The sequence below is a fragment of the Zonotrichia albicollis genome, chromosome 1, assembly GCF_047830755.1.
Source record: "Zonotrichia albicollis isolate bZonAlb1 chromosome 1, bZonAlb1.hap1, whole genome shotgun sequence".
NCBI lineage: Eukaryota > Metazoa > Chordata > Aves > Passeriformes > Passerellidae > Zonotrichia > Zonotrichia albicollis.
Window position 1 is genome coordinate 49,444,252 of NC_133819.1, and position 7,263 is coordinate 49,451,514.

General features: G+C 38.3%; 1 long non-coding RNA gene across 1 annotated transcript in view; it reads right to left on the bottom strand.

Annotated features, from left to right (window-relative positions):
- LOC113459133 (uncharacterized) overlaps positions 1–7,263 on the bottom strand; it is a 117,558-nt gene that overhangs the window by 4,307 nt on the left and 105,988 nt on the right. The window lies entirely within an intron of this gene.

Sequence of the window (7,263 nt, forward strand, 5' to 3'; positions counted from 1 at the left end):
TTGAATTGACAATTAAAAATAAAACTAACTAACAGTCAAAAAAAAAAGGCATATTATTTTGGCTCCAAGGCCTTTAATTCATGATCAAACATAAACCTTAAATGAGAAATACTCTTGTTAATCTCATTTTACAGTTTTCAGATTTCTCTTCCTACTGTGCATATCTTTTCTTTTTCTTTCCCTACTTTTCTCCCCTGAACATCTGAGGTACTGTTTTTCACCTTTAAAACTAATAAAACTCTTTAATCATCAGGTGTTAATTCAAATATTTCTTTTTCAGTAGTGAAGAGAATTAACATTTTCTTCGCTTTCCTGTAAGGGATTTGCAATCTTCCTCTAATCAAGATAAATAGAAGAGAAATCACAAACTACCCGAGGCCAAGAGTTTTGTACTTGGGTGCTTAATGACAAGGACATAAATCCATATAAAAGTAACCAAATAAACAACCCAATTTAAAAAAAAATACAGAACTTCCAGCAATTCCCATTGATTTCCCTAGTCACTTTGTTTTCTTCATTGCTAGTGAAAAATTGAGTACTCATACACAATGCCTAACTGTAGGTTTTCATATTTGAAACTATTTACTTCAGAAAAACTATTCTCAGAAATTTCTTCCTCAATATAACAAATTAAAGATATCAAAATTTTGATGATAACTGTAAATTATGGGATTAAGAAGATAACTTCTTATATATCATATAATGTCAAACCTATTGATTCATGGTGTCACTGAGTTATGCATATTGACCTGAGGGATTTTAGGTAAATGGCAAATAAAACTGTTCCTAATGACTGGTAACTCAAGGCATTCAGGTCTGCAAAGCCTAAGGCAGCCACGTCATGAGTTCACATTTGCTGTTGAAGCAGATAGCAAGAAAATTGTTACTAGACTGAAATTCATAACTATGTCACAGATTAGGGAGTTCTCAGACTGCCATTTCTCAATGGGACTCACCTATAATCACTATACAATTGATCCCACACAAGGAGAATTTCTAAATTCAGGCTTCTTAAAGTTTTGTAGGCAGCTGGTTTGCATCATTACAAAATCTGAGAATGGGACAGGGTATGGTAAGGTATGGTAACACCTAAAAAGTGTTCAAGAGTGCTGGTTTGCCTTCACCCACATCCCTGCTCCAGATCCCATGCAATCACTGATAGCAAAACTTCTTTGATTACCATAATGTAGGAACATATCCCAGTTTAGAACAAAACCTACACCTCAAAAAAAAAAAAAAATCATGCTGAAGAATGACACATTGTAAGTGGTTTGGCGACTGCTAGGCTATCAGGACATTTATTTTCCTTCAGGCATTTCCCAGGTGGCTACAGAATCTTCCAGCTGAAACCTCTGTGCTCCTGTGGCAATATTGACACATGGAAGAAGGACCTGTATCTGACCTATCTTTGTGGGACTGCAAATACAGGATGCTGTTTACTCAGGACTGTTATTAGCCAAGGAGTCTCTGAGCCCCAGTTGTTAGTAAACATTCATTATCAGAATCTTCTATGAAAATCATAAGAAGGCAGCAAATATGACGAGGCAGTCTTTTCAGCTTTTCTTATGCAACTGCCTCTCGGGACTAATTAGGGCTGCTTTTGTAATTCACAAGCTATAAATTCCTTCAGATGCTTTTGGAAACACTGTGTGATCTCCTCCTCGGTGGGATTCGGCTTTGTGCTGATATGGCAAGTCAGATAAACTTCTCATATCATCTAACAATCTGTCCGATTAACATGGAGAGGAAAGCCAAGCATGGCAACAGAATAATGGCAGCTGGGTTGTTAATTTGATGTTTCCCTTCCTCACCCATTTAAGGTTAATTGTACATCCTGCAGAAGTCTACACTCCACTCTTCTGCTAGACTTTTTTTTAATTAGCTGAATAATGCTATCTTATTTAATGACTGACCAGAGCTAAGAGCTGGAACAGACTATGCCTACATTGCAAAAAGAGCAACTCAAAGCCACGAGATGGGAATTTTTAAGGCTGGTTAATGTAGGATACCAAAATGCAGATATTGTCTCCTTTTGTAGGATGCAGAGGATGAACAGCCACAGATTTTAAGTCACGCTAGCAGTTACTCCTTCCTTGCAGGCAGGTAGGACCCACCATCAGACACATTAAATATGGACCACACCACAACACAGGCATCTCCCAGACACAGATTCAGCAGGAGCCAGTGTCCTTACAAGTGCTCCAATGGGGGACAGTGAGCCCACTGTAGGAGTGCAGTGTGCATTTGGGGTGTAAGTCTAGGCAACCAGAAAGACATTTCACTGTGTCTTCCACCTTCAGATTAGAAATAAACCACAGAGAAAGTCAGCAGACCACCTACAGAAATGGGATTTTTTTTTTTTTTTTTTGCTGAGGCTGACACTGGAGGAAAATAAGAGAAAGCTGATTGTGAGAAAAGCAAGACTAGGCATCGTCAGCAGAAAGGGAGGGGCAGAGCTGTCCGTGGCCACCCATGCAGATGGCAAAAATCCAGGTGCATAAGGATTGGGCTCTGAAAGAAAATTAACAGATCTAGGGTTAGCTGAATGTAATAGAAAAGGGCCGTGATATGCAAATAATACCTTAGCAAGATGCAAATGGTATTTTAGCAAGATTTTGCATGGAGATGTCTAAAAGAGGAAATATTTGAAGGATGAAACAATACCTTTTATCAGACAAGACTGATACAGGTAGAAAAAACCAAACAGATCTCGTATGCTTCTCTTCCTTTTTTTTTTTTTTTCCAGTTATATCAGTTGACCTAATAAAAGATACAATTTCTTCCAAACTATCTCCCTCTTACATCCTGAGAGAATCACAAGTGCAATAACGTTTTACTATCATGCTGATTTTAAAATATAATATTTAGTCTTTCCTGTAAACATATTTGGAATATGTGAAGAGTTGATGGATATTATAGTTGTGTTTTTATTTCAACAATCTCCTTACTAAATATTATTGAAAACAGAACTAATCAGACTTGGATTTCTTTTCTTCTTTTTTTTCCCTTCAGTCAGTTCCTTTGGTTGTAAAGTTTCTCTGTTTTGCTTAAAAAATAAAATATTGAGTAGGAAGAAGCAATATAAATGGATAATGAAAGCAAATTATTATCAACATGTTTCCTCCTTTACTGCTACAATAAAAATAAATTGTATTATGCTAACAAAGCCAAATTGTCAAATACAGAACTACAATTTTGTTTAATATACCATTGCACACTGCATATTCAAAATGTCCCAAAGTGTCTTATAATAGTAAAAAAAGAGCCTCATTACCATATGTGTCTGATTTTGTTACCAACCAAGCACTAAATTGAACAATTAAGCATCTAATATATTTATCAAAGCTTTCTGGGTTTTCTTCTCCCACAGCTGTATATAAGGCTGTAACCCTGATTTTTTTATTTTGTTTTGGGTAAGACCATAATTTTGAGTTTTAAAGTGCAAGAACTGAACCAAAACTGCATCAGCAAGTCCAAGTGTAGCCTCTGGGGCTACATCCCTGTGAGTGCATTATGGAGACTCTGTGAAGGTTCACAGGCACTGGGCAGTAATTTTCTTTTGCCCACACACAAGCTCTGCAAGGGTCCCCAGGCACACTTTGTCACACATGCCATACCCTCCAGGGACATTGCATACTGCCACCTCATTCTGGAGTCTGTGAGACCCTGGAGTTTACAAACTCCTGAGTCTGTGAGGCTTCCATAGCAAAAGATCAGGCACTGGATAAGTTTGTTTACAAGAGCTATAGCCTCTGTATCTTTGAAACATATATTTAAAGATGGATTTTCAGAAGAGATCTAGTGTCATGTAAAGACCAAAATATTCAGCCAGATTTGCAGAATTGTACCATGAAGATGCTAATCAATTCAAAAACTCTCCGTATTTTCCATTTCATTCCTGTAAGTAGGAAAGAATTTCTTACAAATCTGATGCTCCAGTATGAAGAATTCATCTCAGACTAGCTGTAATGTGTACAATATCTAACCAAGTTTGATCTGAGTTATTTAAGCCCTATCTCACTCCATTCAAAATGAGAGTTCAGAAATCTCCCGAATAAAGTTTCTTAAGATTGTGTCACTTCTAACTTTTTCAGCTGCCTGATCTCAGTCTCTACCAAAGTATTCTCCAAGCTCAAATTTGGGCATGAAGTGGATGTTTTTTCAATGCAGCCATCAAACTATATTCCTGGGCAAAGAGAGAAATAAATTAATAGTTTGAGTCACACCAAATTTTTAGAAGTTTGCAACATACTAAACTCTAATGCACCTAATGAACATAACTCCTAACCCCACTGAAATTCACATTCACCCCTTTAAAAAAAATCCCACTCTGTACCCACAGCTAATCCTACACTACAAACTCCTCTCCTGCTTACTTTTTCAGGTCTATTCATGATTGCAAGATGAATCTTCCAACTGCCTGTTGTAACACGCTCTATTCAGTACTTTTGTGTACCACTGGCATATTCCTGACAAAAGTGCAAGAAGCTCACACCGGTGTCTTTCTTCCTCCACATGGCTGCCTCTGGTACCCAGATAGTTATTTCCAGCTGCTGGTACCATTCATCAATAATGTCTTTTCCTGGAAACATTTTATCTTCATTTCAACATATTGAAGTCTTGGCCATACACACAATAGATGTTTATCACGTTCAGCTGGGGATCTTTTAATGTACTGGGTTATCTTGGCAAGATACCCAGCAGCTTTTCTTGCCGGCATCTTGCATATGCTACTAGCGTCTAAATGGTTTCCTTCCAGGTCAGTGGGATCTACTGGACAGGACAGGACATCTGTATATCTCAGAAGGAATGATAACATTATTCCCTGACTACTCAGCAGCACAGTCTTCTTGTGCCAAATACAACTTAGTCCCTTCTAGGGAGGACTTCTGTGACCAGTTTACCAACTCAACATTAGTCACCTGCTGTCACTGCAAAGACAGATTCTGAAGTCAACTGTAGTCAAGAAAACTCCATGCAGCAGCTCAGCCCTTATGAAGAAAATAGCCCAGTCTGAGGTTTCCTCTCCACCTACACCATAAAACTCACTCAGTTTTCACCTGAGCACAATTTGTCATCCAAGAGCTCTTATACACAGGAAGTTTCAGCTTGAGCACAGCTTTAGGCCCACACTCACATCATCATCAATTCTTTCTGTGCTGTCCTGCTTTTTTCTTCCTGGAGTAGTAGTAGCCACAGTTCATAAAGTTTTCCTATTTCTCATTGTATGGACTCTTAAGGAGTGGCCTTACTCACTCCATCACTTTCCCCAGCACACAAGCTCAAGAGTAAGACTTCTGAATTCTCAGATTCTCTGTCTCCTACCATTAAATTTCTATCTTAAGAACTTTTACTTGTTTTCCATTACTTGCTTGTCTCATTTGATCCTTTATTAATTTTTTTTCTGTACTTTTGATCTCCTCTTGTTATTTGCCTGCTTTTCTCCAAGGCTTAACAAGATTTTGTGGAAGCTCACCTGTAAACAGATGTCAGTGGTCATACAAATGATTTCCCTTGGCACTAATTAGTCAGTCAATTATGCTTCCAAAGTAATGTAAGGAGGGCAGAGATTTCAGCTTGATAACATACACATCTATTCACTCCAGGAACATGCCATTAGGCAGGCAAGTCTGGTCCGTCAGGGACAGCATTCTAAATCATTAACAAAGTGTCAAATAATTCCTCTCATAAGCCTATCAAATTCCTTTTTCAAAATCTTAAAGAAGGGGTTTTCCACATTGCCCTGACAGTTGAAAACTTTTATTCTAATTTTCAAATTTTTCTCATTAACAGATAGCATAAATCTTTTGTTCATTTTTTCATCATCATTCTTTGTCTTAATGTGTTTTTTATCCTTCCGTAGTGTTTACTCTCTTAACATGCGTGTGTGGATGGCACCCATCCCTGCTTATCCTAATACTGCTAATCTAAAGAAAGCATATCCCATTAATCTCTGTTTGTAAGATAAGGATCTCCATTTTCTTAGTTACTCTAGTAACCTTCCTTCCTATCTTTTCCAATTTGAGTTATCTTTGTGGAGTATGGGTGATCTGAAGAGCACAGACTTCCACATCCATTGCAGAGAAGCAAGCCCTTTCCCTTCTGTATCCCCCAACAAAACCGAATCACAATGCCTTTCTCAAAGTAGCATCCTTGGTGTCTGACTGCCATTCTGTAGGGAGCATCATATGTGGATCCTGCACATTATCAAGGACTTCTACTACTTCTTCATTTTCATTACGAAGCTTATTACAGTCTTGTTGGTACTAGTAATCTTGAATGAATATGTTCTATTAGCTCTTCTCTTTCTCTCTTTCTGCATTATTACAGGCAAGAATCTCAACTGGATTTCCATATTTTACCTTCAGTAAACATGAAAAAAGTACTTCTGATTTCCTCCCTTTTTAATCCCACCTCCTTTGTCCACTCAGTATGAGGTCTTGTCCTTCTTTCTTTTCTGTGCAGTAATCAGAAAAATGCAATGTCTTCACAGACCTAAAATCCTAAATGCTGCCAGATGTTCTGTTTCTGTTTTGCAGAGCACACTCATGTGCTCTCACTTGACCAACCACTGGCAGCAGGCTTCTCTTTCAGACCTCTATCACATCTTAGCCATCCTTTTCCAACTTTTCATTCTCTCACCTGTCATCTTGTCCTCCAAATCCCTTGCTCACATCTATAAAGGAAGGTCCAGCTTGACAAAGGTACACACAGCAACACGGAATAACTCATCCAAAATGTTGTGATGCACATATAAAGGCACTTTTGCTTTTCAGGTCTCAATCTGCACTTTAGGAGACACGGAAAAGTTCCTGTACCACAATGGTTGTTTGCAGCAGGTTCTCTCCAGCACACTCCAGCTCTGGAGGACAGACTTTTTCCCCAGTATTTTCACTCCTGCTGCCTTCAACCACTTCCAAACCAACCATTATGGCATACATCAAAACCTTTTCTTCTGAAGTTCTGACAGAATTCTGGAGAAAGGTTGGGGGCTTATTCATTTAATAGACACCAGGGAAGACCAATTCCAGGTTTAAAAATCTCTGAGTAGCTTAAATGAAGTTATTTTTTCCCTGCTTAATCCTAAAAGCGAAAATAGCACTATTTTCTTAATAGCTTACCCCAGCTTGTTTTCTTTCACAAGCAGCAGCACTTTAAGTAGAGAGCCCACACTGTAATAATTTACTTGGAGAGAACAGATGGAATTGAAGAGGGTCAAGGCTGAGTTGCATGCTGTGGCTTTTTGTGTGCATTCATCTGCGC